Consider the following 9023-nt stretch of genomic DNA (forward strand, 5'->3'; position numbering starts at 1 on the left):
ATGGGATGACCTAGAAAATGCACATAGAAAAAAGAAAGAAGTGATTTCTAAATTTACTTTGAATTGTATTTCATTTCAGGCAGTATGAACCCAAGATATTTCATGTTTTCTGTGGTCAACTTCATTTCATTTGTTAATATACAGCCATTCCTGCATTTCAGGCAGGAAAGTTGGGACGAGAGAAATTTAGGGCTAGCAATTAAGTAAAACAATTAAATAATGATGTGATTTGAAACAGGTCATGTCAACAGGTGACATGACCTGTTGACATGACAAAGGACACTCATTTCAGGATTGCAACGTACACATTTTAGCCAGAGAGGATCGTTGGTATGAGCAAGGAGTCAAAGAAGCCATTTTTGTCAACCTGGAATGGCCATCACTGAACAGAGGTGGGGGTCTAAGGCCCTGTCCACACGGCGACGGATTCAGGTGACTCCGATACAATTGCTTATCGTTTAGGCCTGGCATCCACACAGCACCGGCGTTTTGGGTGCCCAAAACGCAATCTTTTTGAGAACGGGTTCCAGAGTGGAAAGATCTGGCAACGTTGCCGTTGTGAAGTTGTCTGGATGAGTAGAACGGATTTGTTTACAATGACGTCACAACCACATGACTGTGAGTGCTTCATTCCGGGTAGAAGTGTAACAAATATCACCAGGATATCACCAGGAAAAAGCCTTACAGAGCACTAGTGAGAGTGAAACACGAGCTTGGATATTATTATTATTATTATTATTATTATTATTATGTTCAGTGTTAGTTCACAGTAGTAATGCAAGAAGCAGAATAGTGACAGTAATAGTGAAGCAAAAACATGCAATTGTACAAACACTGCAGCTCTACAGCAAAATATTCATTTATGAAATGGTCTGATTCTTAACACCAGTAGTGCCAATGATCATCTCATTGCGATGCGATGCGAGTTGTCAACAAATCCTATAACTTGGTTCATGAAACGCGCTTACAAAATATTTTCACTGTGAATATTTATTGTGTAATGGTGCAAAGTGAGAGAGAGAGAGAGAGACTCTGCCCTTAGGGCAGAGTCAATCCCACCAGCAAAAATAGGGGAAAAAAGGAGCGATCTCACCTCTTCAGATGTTGGTTTTAGTCCTACAGTACATTCCTCAAAAAGGGCGTAGAGGAGCAAATTAATCCATCAACGTGTAGTATTCAATTTATTCCGGCCCATTAAAGACGCTGCCTTCCGCGTAGAATCATACGTCATCCTCGCCGCCATATTGGAGAGGTCAAAGCGGAGAATAAAGATTCATGCGCTGCCTTTAACTGTACCAACAGGTTTACCGTCCAAACGAGATCACATGGGATTACCTTTCACAGGTGAGAAACAACAAATTAATCCACCAACGTGTAGTATTCAATTTATTCCGGACCATTAAAGACGCCGCCTTCCGCGTAGAATCATACGTCATCCTCGCCGCCATATTGGAAAGGTCAAAGCGGAGAATAAAGATTAGCTGTGTTTAACTGTACCAACAGGTTTGCCGTCCAAACGAGATCACATGGGATTACCTTTCACAGGTGAGAAACAACAAATTAATCCACCAACGTGTAGTATTCAATTTATTCCGGACCATTAAAGACGCCGCCTTCCGCGTAGAATCATACGTCATCCTCGCCGCCATATTGGAAAGGTCAAAGCGGAGAATAAAGATTAGCTGTGTTTAACTGTACCAACAGGTTTGCCGTCCAAACGAGATCACATGGGATTACCTTTCACAGGTGAGACTGGAAAAATACTTTTCATTGTATTTGGTCATTATAATGTAATTTTACGAACAGATTTTCCTGACTTTGTGGCTAATATGAAGTCTCGAGCATAACAGTTTATGTGCATGCGTCCTTCTTCTATTGTTCTGGTGTCTCCGAAGGGACCGTCTTACAGCGCCCCTAGAGGTGTGGCATGTGTATTGCATCGTTTTCAGCAAGCGTTGCGTTGCCATATGGACCTGATATTTTACTGATCGTTGCCCATTTGGACACGATATATTTTTAAATAACATCTCGTTGCCGTTGTCGTGTGGATGTAGCCTAAGACATCATTTATGAGCCACCTACAATGCAGTCCTTGGCACACTTCCCAGACAACTGAATGCACACCAAAACCCAGCTGTTTTCAGTGACTCACAGAAGGACAGAGAGAATCAGCATTCCATTGATCATGCTAACAGGCAATCCATTGATCACCCTAACGACTCTCGAGGCCATTCACAACCAGCCTCCAGTGACCCACACCAACAGGATGACTCAATGACACCTTAGATGAGCTTTTCATCCATGAGAGGATAAATACCTGATGCTCCCTACCAGTCAGACAGGACTGAAGAAGCCTTTCGGATGAGAGGTGAAACGTCTTCAAGAATCTTCAAGCAAGTCCAGTTGCTCTCTTTTGCCACCCACAGTTCAACAGATGATTGTAATCATCATTTGGCATAAAAGCAGTATCAAGGAAAGGCCTAGACTTTTAGGAGCAAAGATGAGTCAAAGATCTCCAGTTTGTCAGCAAATGCATGAGAAAATGTGGCAGCGGGGGCGTGGTCAAGCATCGGTCTGTGAATGGAGGGCGGAGTCAGGGAAGGTAAGTGGCAGAATCACTACACCTGATGTTAGTTAACCTGTTTTTGTGTGTCTTCCCCAGTGACCATGCCCTATAAAAAGGAGAGAGAGAGCAGAGGAAGCAGACTCTCCCCAACCAGAAGGCTTGTGTGTCTGTGAGAGCAGTAGATAACAGCTGAAAAGCTTGCATATTAATCAGCACTGAAAAGTGTAAAAATAAAGAGTTTGAGAACTCGATTCTGGCCTGCCGTGCATCTGTGTTCCACCCACCCTAAACGATTGCTACAGTGGTGCCGAAACCCAGGATCCAGAGTACAAAAGAGAACAGCCTCATGGAGTCCTCCCCCTTCAAGGACCTGATCCATGCCCTCGCCACGGCCCAACAGAGCCAGCACCAGGCACTGGTCACCCTCTGGAAGGAGCAGGAAGAACGGTTTGAAGCCCTGGTGCTGGCGCAGCAGGAAGACCGCCAGGCGTTCCGGCACCTGCTCGCATCGGCGGGGTCCACCATCACCACCGCCGCGGACCCTCCCCACCTCACCCTAATGAAGATGGGTCCGCACAATAACCCTGAAGCCTTCCTCGCTCTGTTTGAGCAGGCAGCAGAGGCGTGGGGTTGGCCAGTTGAACAGCGTGCAGCGCACCTCCTTCCCCTGCTAACGGGCGAGGTGCAGCTGGCCACACTACAGCTCCCCGCCGACAGCCGGCTGGCCTACGCCGACCTACATAGGGCCATCCTCCAACGTGTGGGGCACACCCGAGAGCAGCAATGGCAGCGCTTCCGTGCGCTGCGCCTGGAGGAGGTTGGCCGGCCGTTTGCGTTTGGCCAGCAACTCCGGGATGCCTGCCGGCAGTGGCTGAGGGCCGACAACTGCGATGGTGAGGGAATCCTCGACCTGGTGGCGCTGGAACAGTTAATCGCCCAGCTTCCAGAAGGAACAGCGGAGTGGGTCCAGTGCCATTGCCCGGCGTCACTGGATCAAGCCATCGAGCTGGCGGAGGACCATATGGCGGCTGTTCCGATGGCAGGACAGCATGTCTCCTCTCTCTCTCTCTCTCTCTCTCTCTCTCTCTCTCTCCCCTTCTGTTTCTCATCCTCACCCCATTCCCCCACCCCAGCCGGCCCGCCGCACCCACGGTGCCCTACCGTTTCCTACTTCCATGTCTGTGTCTTCCCCCACTCAGGTGAGTGAGCTCCGAAACACCGGTGCAGAGAGAGAGCCTGGGCCAGTTTGCTGGTGCTGCAGGGAGCCGGGGTACCTCCAGCATCAGTGCTCGGCGATGGAGGTGGGCGTGGTGGTCCGGATCCCCGATGCGCCAGGGACTGCCCTCGATCGGGCCGGAGTGTATCGCATACCGGTGAGTATCCAAGGGGATACGTATCAGGCGTTAGTGGACTCCGGCTGTAATTAGACCTCAAGCCACCAAAGCCTGGTGCAAGACGAGGCATTGGGGAGAGCACAATTGGTGAAGGTGTTGTGTGCGCACAGGGATGTTCACAACTACCCTTTAGTGTCGGTCCACATTCTATTTCGAGGGGAGAAATTTAGAGTAAAGGCAGCGGTTAATCCTCACCTTACCCACTCGATAATTTTGGGGACTGATTGGCCGGGATTTCGGGAGCTAATGACTCATTTAGTGAAGAGTGGGTCCTGCCGTAGTTTAGCTGGGGGAGGTCCCGGTGTGGCATTAGCGGGAGCAGCTGTCACAGAGCCATCTACATCATCACCGCGTCAGAGTGAAGAGCTGCCGGCTCCTCCTCCACCTCTTGGGGAATCCCTCGCGGATTTTCCGTTAGAGCAGTCACGAGACGCGACTCTGCGGAATGCATTTGACCAAGTGAGAGTAATCGATGGTCAAATGCTCCAGCCAAACGCCACCCCATCCTTCCCCTATTTCTCCATTATGAGGGATAGATTATACTGAGTGACGCAGGACACTCAGACTAAGGAGCCAATAACACAACTTTTGATCCCAATGTGCCGCCAGGAATTGCTATTCCAGGCAGCTCACTTTAATCCCATGGTTGGACACTTAGGGTAGGATAAGACACTAGCCCGAATAATGGCCCGGTTCTATTGGCCAGGGATTCGCGGCGATGTCCGTAGGTGGTGTACGGCATGCCGCAAATGCCAGTTAGTAAATCCAGCAGCCATTCCAAAAGCGCCTTTGTGCCCTCTACCATTGATCGAGACCCCGTTCGAAAGAATTGGGATGGATCTTGTCGGGCCATTAGATCGGTCAACACGAGGGTATCGCTTTATTTTAGTTCTGGTGGACTATGCAACGCGATATCCGGAAGCACTGCCACTTCGCAATATCTCCGTATGTAGTATTGCGGAAGCACTCTTCCACATCATCTCCCGTGTCAGAATCCCCAAAGAGATTCTGACTGATCAAGGCACTACATTTGTCACGCACACTGCGCAAACTGTATGGGTGACTGGGAATCAAGCCGATCTGCACCAGCGTTTATTACCCACAAATAGACGGCTTAGTCGAACTGTTTAATCGCACCCTCAAAAACATAATTAAAAAAATTGTAAGTGAGGACGCACGTAACTGGGATAAATGGCTCGAGCCCCTGCTTTTCGCAGTGCGAGAGGTCCCACAAGCCTCCACGGGGTTCTCCCCATTCGAATTATTATATGGGCATAAGCCACGTGGCATCCTAGATGTGCTGAGGGAAAATTGGGAGGAGGGACCTTCACCAAGCAAAAACGAAATTCAATACGTTATTGACCTGCACGCAAAACTCCACACACTCGCACACCTAACCCAGGAAAATTTGTGGCAGGCTCAAGAACGGCAAATCCGCCTGTATGACAGGGGCACGCGCCATAGGGAGTTTGCACCGGGAGATAAAGTGCTCATGCTGTTGCCCACGTCGAGCTCCAAATTGATCGCCAAGTGGCAAGGACCCTTTGAGGTCACACGGCGAGTCAGGGACGTCGACTATGAGGTGCGGCGAAAGGACAGGGGTGGGGCGTTACAGATTTACCACCTCAATCTGTTAAAGCTTTGGAACGAGGAGGTCCCCGTGGCGTTGGTGTCGGTGGTTCCAGAGAAGGCGGAGCTGGGGCCGGAGGTTCAAAAAGTAAAATTGACATCGCCCACCACTCCGGTCCCCTGTGGAGACCACCTCTCTCCGACCCAACTCATGGAGGTCATCCAGTTGCAGACAGAATTTTCTGATGCATTCTTGCCCCTGCCCGGCTGCACCCACCTCATAGAACACCACATTGAGACGCCCCTGGGGGTGGTAGTGTGCAGCCACCCTTACAGACTGCCAGAACACAAAAAAAGGTGGTTCGGGAAGAACTCGAGGCCATGCTCAACATTGGCATCGTCGAGGAGTCCCACAGTGACTGAAGCAGCCCTGTGGTCTTGGTTCCCAAGGCCGATGGGTCGGTCCAGTTCTGTGTGGACTACAGAAAAGTCAACACGGTGTCTAAATTCGATGCATACCCAATGCCTCGTATTGACAAGTTGCTTGATCGACTAGGCATGGCTCGTTTTTATTCGACACTGGATTTGACAAAGGGATATTGGCAGATCCCCTTGACTCCATTATCCCGAGAAAAAATGGCCTTTTCCACACCATTTGGCTTACACCAATTTGTCACACTTCCTTTTGGGCTGTTTGGGGCGCCCGCTACGTTCCAGCGGCTTATGGATAGGCTCCTCCGCCCCCATGCCACCTATGCGGCTGCATACCTCGACGACATTATTATTTATAGTAATGACTGGCCGCGGCATTTACAACACCTGAGGGCCATCCTTAGGTCTCTGAGGCGAGCGGGTCTCACCGCCAACCCGAAGAAGTGTGCGATTGAGTGGGTGGGAGTACGATATCTGGACTTCCACTTGGGCAATGGGCAGGTGCGTCCCCAAATTAACAAGACAGCAGCGATTGTGGTCTGCCCGAGGCCCAAGACCAAAAAGGGGGTGAGACAGTTCCTGGGGCTGGCTGGCTACTATCGTAGGTTTATACCTAATTATTCGGACGTCACCAGCCCGCTGACTGATCTCACTAAAAAGGGGGCACCAGATCCGGTCCAGTGGACGGAGCAATGCCAGCGGGCTTTCTCTGAGGTAAAGGCTGCACTGTGTGGGGGGCCACTATTACACTCCCCTGACTTCACTTTCCCCTTTGTTTTGCAGACGGACGCGTCGGACAGGGGGCTGGGGGCTGTTCTGTCCCAGGAGGTGGAGGGGGAGGACCACCCAGTGCTGTACATCAGCAGGAAGCTGTCGGTGTGTGAGGGCCGCTACAGCACTATAGAGAAGGAGTGCCTTGCCATCAAGTGGGCGGTCCTCACCCTCCGCTACTACCTACTGGGACGCCCTTTCACCCTCTGTTCAGACCACGCGCCCCTCCAGTGGCTCCACTGCATGAAGGATGCCAATGCACGGATCACCCATTGGTATCTGGCACTCCAGCTGTATAAGTTCAAGGTGATCCACAGGCCGGGGGCGCAGATGGTCGTGGCGGATTTCCTCTCCCATCGGGGGGGGGAGTTGGCTGCAGGCCGGATGGCTCCCCGGCCTGAGTCGGGCGATGGGGTTATGTGGCAGCGGGGGCGTGGTCAAGCGTCGGTCTGTGAACAGAGGGCGGAGTCAGTGAAGGTAAGTGGCAGAATCACTACACCTGATGTTAGTTAACCTGTGTTTGTGTGTCTTCCCCAGTGACCACGCCCTATAAAAAGGAGAGAGAGAGAGAGCAGAGGAAGCAGACTCTCCCCAACCAGAAGGCTTGTGTGTGTGTGTGTGTGTGTGTGTGTGTGTCTGTGTCTGTCTGTCTGTGAGAGCAGTAGATAACAGCTGAAAAGTTTCCATATTAATCAGCACTGAAAAGTGTAAAAATAAAGAGTTTGAGAACTCAGTTCTGGCCTGCCATGCTTCTGTGCTCCACCCACCCTAAACGATTGCTACAGAAAATTATTGTTGAAATGCTTAAAACAATGTTACTCAAAGAAATATACAAAGAGATTTGGATATTTCACCCTCTGTGGTGCATAATCTCATTAAATGATTGAAGGAATCTGGAGGAATTTTGGCATATAAAGGGCAACGATGCAATTCTAAGCTGAACACCCATGATCGCTGATCCCTCAAATGACACTGCATCAAGAACCGTCATACATCTATAGCTGATATAACCACATGAGATTACTTTGGCAAACCTATGTCAAGCATGACAATACAGAGTTACTTTCACAAATGCCAGTTAAAACTTTACAGTGCAAAAAGGAAGCCTTATGTTAACTGTGTCCAGAAGCACCATTAACTTCTCTGGGCTCAGAGGTATTTGGAATGGACCATCACACAATGGAAATGTATATTGCGGGCAGACAAATCAGTATCCCAGGTCTTTTTTGTTAGAAATCAAGGTCAAGGCTTTTTTATTGTCATTTCAACCATATACAGTTGTGTGGCAGTGTGGGCATGGTTGAGCATCGGCTGTGAATGGCGAGGAGGCAGGTTGAACCAGGAGATAACATGTAATGAAGTGCACCTGTGTCAAATTACTGACTGTCTATTAACCTGTCTCTATGTATCTTTCAAACAGTCAGGAATGAGAAAGAGAACTATGACACCCCGTCGCGTGTGTGTTTATGTTTTGTGAATAGTCACTGAAAAGTGTGCACAATAAAAAGAACTCAGCTGTTCTGAAGTCTGTTCCTCATTCCTCTGTTTCCCAAAGTCAGAGAACTGTTACAAGTTGGCATAGTACACAGTTAAAATGAAATAATGTTTCTCCAGGACTATGGTGCTACATTAAACATCACAGGACTACAAATCTATATATAAAAACATAAAGTGCATGAGTGAGGTGAGTGCAAACATTGCAGACAATAAGCTATATACAACATAAAGTGTAGAGATTGACAACATAAAGTGCAGACAACAAGGACAGCGCAAAAAATGACAACTAGCACAAACAGACAGTCCAGTGCCAACCAGTACCTGTTACTGTTAATGTGCAGAAAGCTGAGTGTGCGTTTTGAGGTAGTATATGTAAAAATAAATAAATAAATGAAAACATTGTGTATGTCCATCCATTATTCATAACCACTGATCCTGTGCAGGATCATGGGCTATCTGGAACCTATCCAAGCTGACTATGGGTGAGAGACAGGGTACACCCTGGACAAGTTGCCAGGTCATCGCAGGGCTGACACAGAGACAAACAACCATTCACACTTGCGATCAATTTAGAGTCACCAATTCGCCTAACCTGCATGTCTTTGAACTGTGGGGGAAACTGGAGCACCCGGAGAAAACCCACGCAGACAAAGGGAGAACATGCAAACTCCACACAGAAAGGTCATTCCCTGTCGGCCACTGGGCTTGAACCCAGAAACTTCTTGCTGTGAGGTGACAGTCCTAACCATTACACCACCATGCCACCCAAACATTGTGTATGTGATAGGTATTAT

This window comes from Neoarius graeffei, chromosome 8, assembly GCF_027579695.1.
Source record: "Neoarius graeffei isolate fNeoGra1 chromosome 8, fNeoGra1.pri, whole genome shotgun sequence".
Lineage (NCBI taxonomy): Eukaryota > Metazoa > Chordata > Actinopteri > Siluriformes > Ariidae > Neoarius > Neoarius graeffei.